The 13410-nt window shown below is 41.1% G+C and overlaps 1 protein-coding gene across 4 annotated transcripts in view; it reads left to right on the top strand.

The window, feature by feature from the left end:
* The window catches only part of ATF2 (activating transcription factor 2), a 98312-nt gene that overhangs the window by 17662 nt on the left and 67240 nt on the right, over nt 1–13410 (top strand). For all 4 annotated transcript variants that reach the window (XM_004577041.3, XM_004577040.2, XM_058664661.1 and 1 more), the window contains exon 2: nt 85–181. The gene's annotated coding sequence lies outside the window, so the exon portion shown is untranslated. The remainder of the gene's footprint in view (nt 1–84; nt 182–13410) is intronic.

The raw sequence follows: 13410 nt of genomic DNA, 5'->3' as shown, positions 1-13410 counted from the left end.
GTATTTCCTTTTGGTAACTGTATGTGGCTGCTTCTTTACATCTTGCAGGTTAATGTTCACTGCTTTTTGTCTCCTTTTCCTTAGGAATACTAGATGGAAACTTGAAAACCACTAACTTAATAAGAGCTGAGAGATTCCTGGCAGCCGAGTGAATCAAGCTCATGGCCCACCAACGAGAAAGGTAAGGGTTTTTATAGTAGCTTAATAATATAAAATACCTTTTTATTTTGTGGCTGTTTCTCAGTCATTACTGAATTCAGTAGTTGTTTTCAGATTGTAATTTTTCAGATTTTGATGATCAGCAAATTTTATAAATGTCTTCTTGAAGATAGAATGCATCTCAGCATATAAAAGCGTATGGAAATCTTATGTTAAAGTGTTTCATTTTGTGTAAACTAGAGATTTCTAAACTGATCTGAGAAGAGAACCTTGTTTAGCAAAGGATTCACCACATAATGGTCCAAATTTTCTTAGTGTTGTATAGGAATAGTAACAAGTTAATTTGTAAGATGCTTTCTTGATTTCAAAAATATTTTGAGCAAAAATTTATGTAGTCTAAGACTGTACAAGCTAACCAAAATGTCAGATTTTTTTACTTTTGAATAATATCTGCTAAGTTTATGACCATGATCCTCTCATACTGACTAGAAACATCAATTGAAAGTTATATAGCTATACGGAGAATTTGTGGTTTTTTTTTAAAGATTTATTTATTTTATTACAAAGTCAGATATACAGAGAGGAGGAGAGACAGAGAGGAAGATCTTCCATCCAATGATTCACTCCCCAAGTGAGCCACAATGACCGATGCGCGCCGATCCGAAGCCAGGAACCAGGAACCTCTTCCGGGTCTGCCACGCGGGTGCAGTGTCCCAATGCATTGGGCCATCCTTGACTGCTTTCCCAAGCCACAAGCAGGGAGCTGGATGGGAAGTGGAGCTGCCGGGATTAGAACCGGCGCCCATATGGGATCCCCGGGCGTTGAAGGCGAGGACTTTAGCTGCTAGGCCACGCCACCGGGCCCGAGAATTTGTGTTCTAACCACATTTTGATGTTAGAAATGCAAAGTACAGAGACCAGCATTGTGGTATATCAAGTTAGACTACCATCTGCAACCCCAGCATCCCATATGGGTGCCAGTTTGAGTTTAGCTGCCCTGCTTCCAATCTAGCTACCTGCTAATGTGCCTGACAAAGTAGCAGAGAATGCCACAAGTATTTGGGCCCCTATGCCTATATGGAAGACCCAGAGGAAGCTCCTGGCTTCAGCTTGGCCCAATCATGGCCATTGCGGCCATTTGGGATGTGAACCAGAGAGTGGAAGATTCTTTCTTGCTCTGTAACTCTGCCTTTCAAATAATTAAAAAAATAAATCTTGGAAAAAATAAAACCAACTGGAAGCACAGTGCTTTTTGGTCTCAGTCATTTATACTTTGCATATACTGCTTCTGAATACGGAAGGAAGCTGTCAACTTAATAAATGTGATCTAGCATGTAAAATCTGTGAAAACATGGGGACCTCACTATAGACTTTGGTAGGTATATTAAGATACACAAGCAAATTGGCCAGTACTGTTGTACCTAAATCTGAAGATTCAGGTCAGAAGAGAAACTGCATATGTGCACAATTACTGTCTTTTCTTAAGTCAGGAAATAATTGAAATGTATATATATGTAAAGTTAAAATTTCTCTATTTAAATTTATTTTATTTACAAATGTCAGATTAGCATTTAATACTTTCACATTTGTGTGCCAATGCAACATTTTAATCCATAGATTCAGCATAGATCAACCATATTTAGCAACCAGCTTTTCCATTTGCCTGTCTTTTCTCTGTGTTTGAAACTCAGCGGGTCCTATTATTCCAGTTCTTTATACTAAATAGAATACATTATAGTGAGCTTTAGTTACTCCACTGTGCTGCAAAACTCCAAAACCACTTACCTTCACCCATCCCACTTGGAACCTACTGTCTAGCGTTCTCCAGTCCCCTGCCCTACCCTTCCTGGCCTCTAGTAATCACTGTTTTAAGTTTAGATAATGTGCCTCACACACTAAAAAGAGAAGACACCGGCAGTGTTTATTGTTCTGTGTCTGGTTTATCACTTACTGTAACAATCTCCAGTTCCATTCGTTCTGCTGCAAACATCAGCATTTTATTCTTTTTGTTTAAGATGTACTTATTTTTCCTTGAAAGTCGAAGTTAGAGACAGAGGCCTTGCATCCACTGGATCACCTCCCAAATAGTCTTGATGGCCAGAGCTGGTCTGATCCAAAACCAGGAGCCGGGAATTTCTAGATCTTCCATGTGTGTTCAGGAGCCCGAGGCCTTGGGCCATCCTTCACTGCTTTCCTAGGCCATAATCAGGGAGTTGGATTAGAAGTGCAGCAGCTGGGAAGTGATCAATAAAGGCTGCCAGTACCACAGGATTGGTCTGTTAGCCCAGTTTTATTCTTTTTTAATGGTAGAGTATTATTCCATTGTGTGTATTTGCCACATTTTTTATGCATGTGTATACATATAAGTTGATTGCATATCTTGGCTATTTTGAGAAATGCTGCAATGAATTGGGAGTTTGTATCTCTTTGGTATGTTGTTTTAGTTTTCTTAGGATATATACCCAGGAAAGGGATTGCTAAGTCATAAGGTAGATCTATTTTCATGTTCTTTGAGGAAACTCCATACTGTTCTCCGTAATGGTTGTACTAATTTGCGTTCCTACCAGTATTATATAAAGGTTTCCTTTCTCCACATCATTGCCAGCATTTGTTATTTTTGTCATTGTGTTAATTGCCATTCTAATTGGAGTGGGATGATACTGCATTGTGATTTTGATTTGCATTTCCCTGATGACTAATAATATTTTGCTTTTTTTCATGTCTTAGTTAACTTTTTATAATCTTGTGAACGATATATTCAAATTCTTTTGTTATTCTATGGTTGGATTGGTTGTTTTGCTGTTGAATTTTTTCAGTTCCTTATTCATTCTGAGTATTAATATTTTCTCAAATGAAAAATTTCAAATATTTAACCCCATCTTGTTGGTTGGGTCTTCACTCTTTTTGGTTTTGCTGTGCAGAAGCATCTTAGTTTGGTATAAATCCAGTGTTTTCTCCTGTATTTTCTGCTAGTATGTAATTCATTCTGGTTGATGGTGGTGGTAGAGGTTGTTGTTTTAAAGTAAGGAGGGGAATATCTCTGAGGATCTTTTTTTTAGTCTTTTGCATAGAAGTATTTACTTTTGCCAGCATGAAAAGATCTTTTTCTCCAGGATAAGTTTTTAACTCCTTTGTCAAAGATGTATTGACTGTAGATACAGGGATTTATTTTTTGAGTTATCTGTCCTGCCTCTTTGGTTCCTTTACCTGTTATAAGCCAGTACCATGCTATTTTTGTTTATGCTACTGTGATGCCTCCTGCTTTATAACTAAAAAAAAAAATTCCCTGGTTTGGTTGTTCTTTTTGTTACTGGAGAGACAGAGAAAGACTGGATTTCTGTTGGTTCACTCCTAAATGCCCACAGTTGCCGGAATTGGGCCTGGTCAGAGCCAGGAGTCAAGACTCAATCCAGGTTTCACAGACAGGTAGCAAGGACCCAACTTCTGGAACCGTCACCCTCTGCCTGCTAGTGTTGTGGGAATGTACATAGCTAAAGGAAGACACCTCGCTGGAGTTTAACACCTGTCGGAGCACAAGTCTGACAGCTGCTTGCCACCTGACCCTGCAGGCTGGGTCAGTGAGTAACCGTGGGTCATTGCCTGATAATTCTAGCAGAATTTGACAGCCCTGGCCAAATCATGCGTGGTGAGGATTCATGATTGAGCCCCACAGACAATGTGATGGCTTGACAGGTTGACAGCTCGTATGGGTCACCTTCACACAGGCTGCAGCCAGCTTGCCCTAGCCCCTGTCACGTTCTGCCTGGGACTACACATGCAGACTTCCTTCTTGTCCTATGCACAGGCCAGGCCTGCTCGTGTGTTCCCATGCACCAATAAGCCCCACCATTTTGCCAGTAGCAAGTTCCACAATGGGAATTGGCCAGCTCTTGCTGGCAAGAGCCTACAGAGCTGTGGCATGTGTACCCTCAATGTGGGTCATTATAACAAAATTACCCTGGGGGCATGCCCACTCCCACCACACATGACACTATGACATTTCTTCAGTCTTCAGCAGTGTGATTGAAGTAGGTGGTGCTTGAGCCCACTGTCCTCTTTGAATATTAAACAGAGCTTCACCCAGGACATCACCCCGAATGCCTCTCTGGAGGGTCTGAAAGGTAGGCCTAAGTTTGTTGATAGAGCTTTCTATATGGGATTGAGACTTTATTGTAATCAGGCCTTTTTCCTCCCGCATGACCAGGCTTTATCTTTGTGGGGGGCTTTTTTCTTTTTCGTCAAGGCTTTTCCCTCCATGGATGCTTTTTCAATTGTTGGAAGTTTTTCCTTAGAGAAAGGTGTTTCTTTGGGACCTTTGGCCTTTTTGTCTGTTTTATTCACGAATGACTTAGTTCTTGAGCCTGCACTTTTACTCCAAGCAAACCCTGCTCTCCTGTACATCTCTGTGCCTGCTGCTTTGAATTCTTTGATGTGTGGAGGAAGGAACCTGCAGTAGGCTTAACCAGGAACCCCAATACGGAGCAGAGCTGGAACACAAACTCAGTTACTCCAATATAGGATGCAGCATCCCAAATTGTGTCCCGACCACTGTAGAAAATGCTTGCCCTGCTTTTCGTTGATTTGTTAGTTTAAAATTGCTCTAACTATGCAAGTTTCATCTTGTTTCCATTGGAATTACAGGATTTTTTTCCTAGTGTATGCGAATATCGCTGATACTTTTATGGGAATTGTCTTGAATCTGTAAGTCACTTAGAGTAATAGATGTTTGTAAAAATGTTCTACCAAGTCATGAATATGGAAGTTATTTCCATTTTATTTAATTTCCAAGACAAATGTTTTCGTAGTTTTCCTTCTAGGAGTCTCTTATATCCCAGTTAAATTTATTCCAAGGTACTTTTTGGTAGTGACTGTGAAGGGGATTGCTCTTTTGGTTTTTAAAAATATATTTGGATGGTAGAGTAGCAGAAGCCAGAGACAAATATGTTTGATTTGTTGATTGACTTATCAGATAGTTGCTACAGCCCAGAGTTGGGGAGGCCAAAACCAGGAGCCAAATGGGTGCAGGGCTCAGTACTTGGGCCATAGTCTGCTGCTTTGCTAGACACATCAGCTGAAAGCTGCATTGAGAGCAGAGCAGTCAGGACTCGAACCAGCACTCCCAAGTGGAATTGCAAATGATTTATCTTGCTGCATCCCAATGCCAGCCACATATAGAGTTGGTTGTATAACTTTCTCAGCAAATTTGTTATTTGCATGTAAAAATGCTTCTGGTTTTTGAGAATTTATTTTGTATTCTGCAACTAGTGAATTTTTTGATCTGTTTTTGTAGTCTTTTCATTTCTGTTTGAATAGAACCAAATAGTCTGTCAGCAGGGTAGTTTGACTTCTTCGTTTCCAACTTGGATGCTTTGTATTTCCTACTCATGCCTAATATTGTTAAAAGTTGCAGCATTACTGCTTTAATTAAGAGCAGTGATAATCCTTCTCAAGTTGCACATCTTAAAGGTAATTCTTTCAGTTTTCTCCATTCAATATAAGGTTTTCTGTGGGGCCTGGCGCAGTAGCCTAGAAGCTAAAGTCCTCATTTTGCACGTGTCAGGATCCCATACAGGTACCAGTTCTATTCCCAGCAGCCCCGCTTCCCATCCGGCTCCCTGCTTGTGACCTGGGAAGGCGGTCAAGGATAGCCCAAAGCCTTGGGACCCTGCACCCACATGGGAGAACCAGAAGAAGCTCCTGGCTCCTGGCTTTGGATCGACACAACTCTGGCTATTGCAGCTACGTGGGGAGTGAATCATTGGACGGGAGATCTTCCTCTCTGTCTCTCCTCTCTGTATATCTGACTTTGCAATAAAAATAAATAAATATTTTTTAAAAAAAGGTTGTCTGTGGCTTTGTCATGTGTAGCCTTTATTGTGTGGAGGTAACTTTCGCCTATACTAATTTGTTCAAGGTTTTTTTTATGGGTAAGTGTAAAATTTTATTGAATACTTTTTATTCAACCATTGAGATGATCACATGATTTTTATCCTTCATTGTGTTTATATAGTATATTTATTGGCTTCTACTTGTTGAGCTGTGCATGTATCCCTGGTATAAATCCCACTGATCAGGATGAATTATTTTTGGATGTGTTGTTAAATTCAGTTTGCTAATAGCGTGTTGAAGATTTTTTAAAAAAGATTTATTTTATTTTTTATTGGAAAGGCAGATATACAGAGAGGAGGAGAGACAGAGAGGACGATCCTCCGTCTGATGGCTCACTCCCTAAGTGGCTGCAATGGCTGGTGCTGAACCGATCCGAAGCCAGGAGCCTCTTCTGGGTCTCCCACGTGGGTGCAGGGTCCCAAAGCTTTGGGCCATTCTCTCCTGCTTTCCCAGGCCCCAACCGGGGAGCTGGATGGGAAGCAGGGCCACCAGGACTGGAACTGGCGCCCATATGGGATCCCAGTGTGTCCAAGGCCAGGACTTTAACCGCCATCATGCCAGGCCCGGTTGAAGAATTTTGTATTTGTGTCCATTAGATTTCTTTTTTGTATCCTTGTCTGATTTTGGAATCAAGACAACAGGGCCTTTGTAGAGTGAGATTGGAAGGGTTCCCTCTTTTTCAGGATGTTTTTGTTTGTGTTTTGTTTTGTTTTGTTTTGTTATATTTTGATATCTTGAGAACGATGAATAAGAATTTTTTAAAAAAAACTGTGGGCAATGAAGAAAAAAAGCTTTAAAAGGATTGGGCAGTGAAGTCATCCATCCTGTGCTTTTCTCAATTGGAAGTTTATTGACTCACTTTTGTTAGTTGTGCTATTAGGGTTTTGTGTGTCTTCATGATTCAATTTTGTTTAGGTTAAATGTGTCAATAAATTTATCCATTTCTTCTAAGTTTTTCTCTTTGTTAATATATAGTAGATGTTCATAATAGTCCCTAATGATCCTTTGTATGTCCTTGGTGTCGATTGTAATATCTCTGTTTTCATCTCTGATTTTATTCACGTTTTCTTTTTTTTTTTAACCTAGGCTAAAAGTATATTAATTCAGTTTGTCTTTAGAAAGCCTACTCTTTATTTCATTATTCTTTTCTGTTGTTCCTTAGTTCCCATTTCATTATTTCCACTGTGATTTTTTATCTTTCCTTCTGTTGACTATGAGGATACCTTTTCTTGCTTATGGTTTGTTCTTACTTTCTGAGTTCCTGGGTAGAGTGTTAGGCTGTTTGTTCTGTTTCTGTTTTTGCTGTTTCCATGTGACAGCTTAGAGCGTCTGGTTGTTAACTTTCCCACTTAGTACTGTTTCTGCTGTATCTCGCAAGTTTGAGTACATTTCCATTTCATTAGTTTCAAGGAATTTTTGAAGTTCGTATTTGATTTTTTTAACAACTCATTGTTTACTCAGAAACGTGTTGTTCAGTTTCCTTGTATTTGTCTCATTTCTTGAGTTCCTTGTGTTTGTGATATTATTCCAATATCATTCCGAATACTATCAGGAAAAAATATATGATTTAATTCAATTTTTTTGTCAGACTACTTCTTTAACATAGTGTATGGTCTAGAGAATGTTTCACGTGTTAATGGAAAGTAGGTATATTCTACAGCTGTTGGATTAAATGTTGTATAATTACCTGTTAGATCTAGTTAGTTTGTAGGACAGTTTATATTTCTTTTGTGTTTTTGTTGGAATAATCTGTCCATTAATGAGACAGGAGTACTGGAAATCCTCACACTTTTGTTTTGCAGGGCGTATCTCCATTTAGATCTAACAATGTTTGTTCTATAAAATTGAATACTTTGGAGGCAGGCAGTTGATGTCTTTAGAAGAAAAGTGAGTTTCTTGTAAGCGATATGTCAGCAGATCTATTTTTTGAGAATATTTATTTATTTATTTATTTATTTTTGAAAGGCAGATTTTTACAGTGAGAAGAGAGACAAAGAGAAGTATTCCATCTGCTGGTTCACCCCCCAGCTGGTTGCAAAGGCCAGAGCTGAGCTGATCTGAAGCTGGGAACCAGGAGCTTTTTCCTATCCCCTCATGTGGGTAAGGGGGCCAAGGTGCTGGGTGTTTTCCATTGTTTTCCCAGGCCACAAGCAGGGAGCTTGATTGGAAGTGAAGCCACCTGTCTATGAACGGGCATCCATATGGGATGCCGGCACTTGCAGGTGGGAGATTCGCCTCCTGTGCCACCACCCTGGCCCCACCACAGGATTTTTTTAATTTAGTCAGTCAACCCGTATTTTATTTACTTGATTGTTTGGCAGAGTGTCAGAGAGAGAGAGAATTTCATCTGCTGGTTCATTCTCTAAAGCCTGCAACAACCAGAAGCCAGGAGCTCCGTCCCAATGTCCCATTGTGGGAGGCAGAAATCCAGGTACCTCTGCTATCATCTGCCTGTGGGGTACATTAGCAGGAAGCTGGATCAGAGGTAGAGACTTTATTCAAGCCAGGCACTCTAAGAGAAGATGTGGGCATCCCAATAGCCATTTGACCTTTTGGGTCACAATGCCAGAATTGATTCTGGGTCTTCCATGTGGGTGATAGTGATCCAACTACCTGAATCATCACTCTCTGCCTCTGGCTGGCATTAAAATAGGAGCACAGCCAGGACTTAAATCCCAGCCCTCTGCAATGTGATGTGGGCATCTTAACCAGTAAGTCAAAGAAGTGCCGCCTGGGTTGCTTTTTAGAGTGACTTTTGGCAGCAGTGTTGTAATATAGTGAGCAAAGCCACCAGCTGCAGTGCTGGCGACCTGTATGGACTGTTTCAATTCCCAGCTACTTCCCTTCTAACCTAGCCTCTTGCTAATGGCTTAGGAAGGAAGCAGAGGATTTCCCAAGTGTTTGAGTCCCTTCCTCCATGTGAGAGACCTAGCAGAAACTGCCAGCTACAGCCTGGGCCAGCCCTTGCTGCTGCAGCTGTCTGGGGGAGTGAACCAGCAGGTGGAAGACCTTTGTCTGTTTTTCTCTGTAACTCTTTCAAATAAAGAAATCCTTAAAAAGGGAGGGGAGACACTTTCTTATATTTTAGCCTTTTTTTAAAAAATAAAGATAAATCTGATGTTGGGTTGATGAGCTACTATGGCTTCTGTTCCAATTAGACACTGTCCTGTCTTTCAGTGTAGTGAGTTGCAAAATTGTGTGCATGGTAAGGAACGGTTCAAAGGTACCTGTTGGACCCAGGAGGGTCGCTTGATTCCCTAGCTTGTGGACCACACTACTAATGCCTGAGCAAAGTCCCAAAGCCTTAGGGTCAACCTGGATGGGCAGATGTACACAGTACTGCTCAGTTTCTGTGGAGAGCCTGAAGCTTTGGGACCTATGTGGATGCTAGAATGGTAGGGTGCACAAAAACAACCTCTGCCATCTAATGGCTGTAAGTCAGGTGATTGGCTGGTGCTGGGATGAGTGGGACACATAGACACCCAAAATCTCGCTGTATCTGCATGAGGTGATCAGAATCCCAGCGTTGGTGGACCTGAAGCTGCAGGACAGGTCCTTCCAGGTGGTGCTGTTATGCAGTACCAAAGCTGCAGTAGCAGCACTGCCACTGTGAGCAGGCTGGGTGTAGGCATAATCCTGAACAATATCCCCAATGCATGTACAACACTTAGAAGTGGTGGGCATGTCAACCACTTGTGTCGCAGAAACCTTACAGATCCCAGTGAATGGAGGTGAAGGTCCTGAGTGGTACAGGATCCTAATGGTATGAAGTGCTAAATGGGCTAGGGTGCCAGGTTACCATTGTGCTGCTTATGGAGGACAGCTATCTCTCTGTCTTCTCTTACTCTGCCTTTCAAATAAATACATCTAAAAAAAAAAAAAGAGGGCAAGAAGCCTGTGGGGTAGCCAGAGAATATGCCAGAGATAGGATAGTAAGACTGGGTGGGAGGCTGTTGTTACTGCTTGCAGGGGTCTGGAAAAGGTTAAAGATTAGAGACTTCTTCTTCCCAAGAGGGCTTTTTTTCCTCTCTGCTCCTTTGTTCTCATGTTGGAGAGACACTGCTTGAGTTCAGATCATCCTCATTCTCTTGAATTAATAGTGTTTGGGGCTTGGTTTTTTGGGGGTATGGTGTTTCCAGCTTTAACCCATCTTCTACATGTGGGTTAGTGATCTTGGGAAAATATGCTTATCTGATTATCTATTTCACCTATCAGAAATCTTTCCCTTTTTCAAACAGGATGTAGTAACCCTTCTCTTTAAAGGGCACCTGATTGTAAATAGGAGTATGTTAGGATATGTGAGGGCCACATATAGTCTCTGTTGCATTCTTCCTTTGCCTTTCACCCTCCCCCCAAATTTCAAATCATGAGAAACTTTTCTTATGAGCCAGGGCCACAGTTCATAATCCTGGGGTGGGGAATGAGAGGGGTGGGTGGCAGTGGACTGAGAGTAGAATCTAAACATTTACCTGATCTTGCAGTCCCTTCAAGTTTGGTTTGCTTCTCTTCCCTCAACCTTATATGCCATGTATCCGCCATCAGAATATCCCTCCTTGTGCTTGGGTTTATTGTGCCTCATTGGGGTGCCGTCTTCTCTTCCTAAAAGGTCATCCCTGAGTGACTGATGCCTCTTTTGAGAAGATGTAGCTGAGGCAGGATCCCTGTCTTTTTCCAAAGCCCTCTCCAGGATTAGCTTGGTAGTTGAGATGCAGCAACTCTTTCAGAAAAATTCCTGTTTTGTTTTTTCCCTTTTTAGAGGACCTCAGATATAATATTGGAGACTGTCAGAGGACCAGTCACAGAAGGCATAGCTGGACACTGCAGAATTTACTTTGACTGTATGGTTTCTTGATATGTGTGTGTGTGTGTGTGCACGCACACATGTTCTGTTCAGCTTTCACTTTGTTAGTATGAACAAAATACCAAATGATCACCAGTCCTTTCTTTGTATGAGTTTGAGTCTCTAGTGCCTAACTCTGTTGGATTCTTTACCATTTTACAGATTTCCTAAGAAGTAGTCTGATTGACTTAGTTGTTTTTCCCAATTTATCTGAGGCTTGTATATTAGGGGCATAAATATGTGGGATTGCCCTTTACTGATGGCACATCAGGTTTTCAGGAAAATGAGAATATGTTGTGTACAAGAAATGACCAGTTGCACTACTCTCCTTATTCTCCCATGGCACCTGTGTTTATTGTTATATGTATGTAACTTATTTTTAGTTATTTGTCTGCTAGACTGATTTTAAGGGTAGAGGCCATCTCCCTTTTTTTCACATGCTTTGGGGTACAAAACAGGCAATCAGACATTTTCCAAATTTCACAATGTAGGAGCAGGCAGTTAAGATGCTGGTTGAGACACCCGCCATCCCCCCCACACACACCCACACATCCCTGTCAGAGTTCCTGTGTTTGGTACCTGACTCTGTCAGGTTCCTGACTCCATCCGGCTTGCTGCTAATGCAGACCATGGCAAGTGACAGCGATGATTAAGGTCATTCTGCCACCCACATGAGGTTCAGCTCCTGTCTCTTGGTTTAGGCCTTGGATCCATACTAACTGTTGTGGGCAATTGGGAAGTAAACCAACAGCTGACTGGTCACTCTCTCCCTTTCTGTCTCTATCCTTGTGTTAAAATAAAAATTCATAAAGTGAATTATTTGTGTTGGGAATGTTTGAGAATGCTTTATATTATCTGTAATCTTTAATGTTACTGAGTTTCAGAAATTGGGTTTGAAACTCACATATATGCTTGACAGTAAGGATTTGCAACATTCATAGTTCAATAACCAACAAGTTAGAAAATCAAATACACATTTAAAAATTTAGAAATTTCCAGGGTCCGGTGCAATGGCCTAGAAGCTAAATCCTTGCCTTGCATCTGCCAAGATCCCATGTGGGCACCGGTTTGTGTACCGGCTGCTCCACTTCCCATCCAGCTCCCTGCTTGTGGCTTGGGAAAGCAATAGAGGATGGCTCAAGGCCTTGGGACCCTCCACCCATGTGGGATACCCAGAAGAAGCTTCTGGCTTCTGGATCTTGGCTTTTGATTGGTTCATCTCCAGCCGTTGCAGCCACTTGGAGTGAACCAGGGGATGGAAGATCTTTCTCTCTGTCTCTTCTTCTGTTGGTGTATCTGCCTTTCCAATAAATCTTAAAGAAAAAAACAGATTTCTGAATTTAATCATAAGAAATTGACACAGTGCTCTTTCGTATTTTTGCTTCTCAGAAGTACTTTCTGTGAAATGAATTATTGTCTTGTTTTTGAAAGAGGTATAAGAAAAGTAGCTACTTTTTATCTACTAAATCATTTGAATGGCAGAGTTCAAAATGACATGAAAAATTGACACTCCAGGCCCGGCGGCCGTGGCCTAGCGGCTAAAGTCCTTGCCTTGAAAGCCCCGGGATCCCATATGGGCGCCGGTTCTAATCCCGGCAGCTCCACTTCCCATCCAGCTCCCTGTTTGTGGCCTGGGAAAGCAGTCGAGGACGGCCCAATGCATTGGGACACTGCACCCGCGTGGGAGACCTGGAAGAGGTTCCTGGTTCCCGGCATCGGATCAGCGTGCACCGGCCCGTTGCGGCTCACTTAGGGAGTGAATCATCGGACGGAAGATCTTCCTCTCTGTCTCTCCTCCTCTGTGTATATCTGGCTGTAATAAAACGAATAAATCTTAAAAAAAAAAAAAAATTGACACTCCAGCCAAATGGACCTTCTGTCTTGTCTTACAGAACTCACATGTACTTCATGTTTTAATAAAGGGATCAAGGAGATTGGCTGCTGTCATCCCTTGAGTTTTTTTCAGATTTAGAAGTTGTTCTACTACAGTAAGATTATGGGTTTTTTTAACCTTACAATGCAAAATGTAGTTTTCCTATTTTTGATATGTATTATGAAAATCATAAACAGAAACAAGCAGAGAGAATCCCTTATATTTTATAGGGTCTGTCTCAGTAATCATATAACTGAAACTTACAGGATGCAAATTATGTAATGATTACATAATGGATTATTATACTGCATATTATTTTCTTTTATTGTCTTCTTTAATTATTCTCACACTCACCAGCAAGTCACTTTAATTTTAGCTTACCTTGTGGGCATTTTGTGTAGATCCTCATTTTACTCTATGCTCATGAATGAATATATTTCATAATTTACTGTGGTGGTATATACTTTAATATAGTGAATTCCTAGCTCTGCAATAAAGTTATTATATTTTATCCATCTCTTACAATCTGTGCATCAGGAAAATGGGAATAATAAAGCACACTTCATGGCATTTTCAAAGGCCAAATATACAGGTACATAAATCATTTAGAAAAATGTTGATGACTATTGAGTATGGAATGATTATTCAG

The sequence above is a fragment of the Ochotona princeps genome, chromosome 5 (genome assembly GCF_030435755.1).
Source record: "Ochotona princeps isolate mOchPri1 chromosome 5, mOchPri1.hap1, whole genome shotgun sequence".
Classification (NCBI taxonomy): Eukaryota; Metazoa; Chordata; class Mammalia; order Lagomorpha; family Ochotonidae; genus Ochotona; species Ochotona princeps.
The sequence above is the reverse complement of the archived record's forward strand: the minus strand, read 5'-3'. Positions and strand labels throughout refer to the sequence as shown.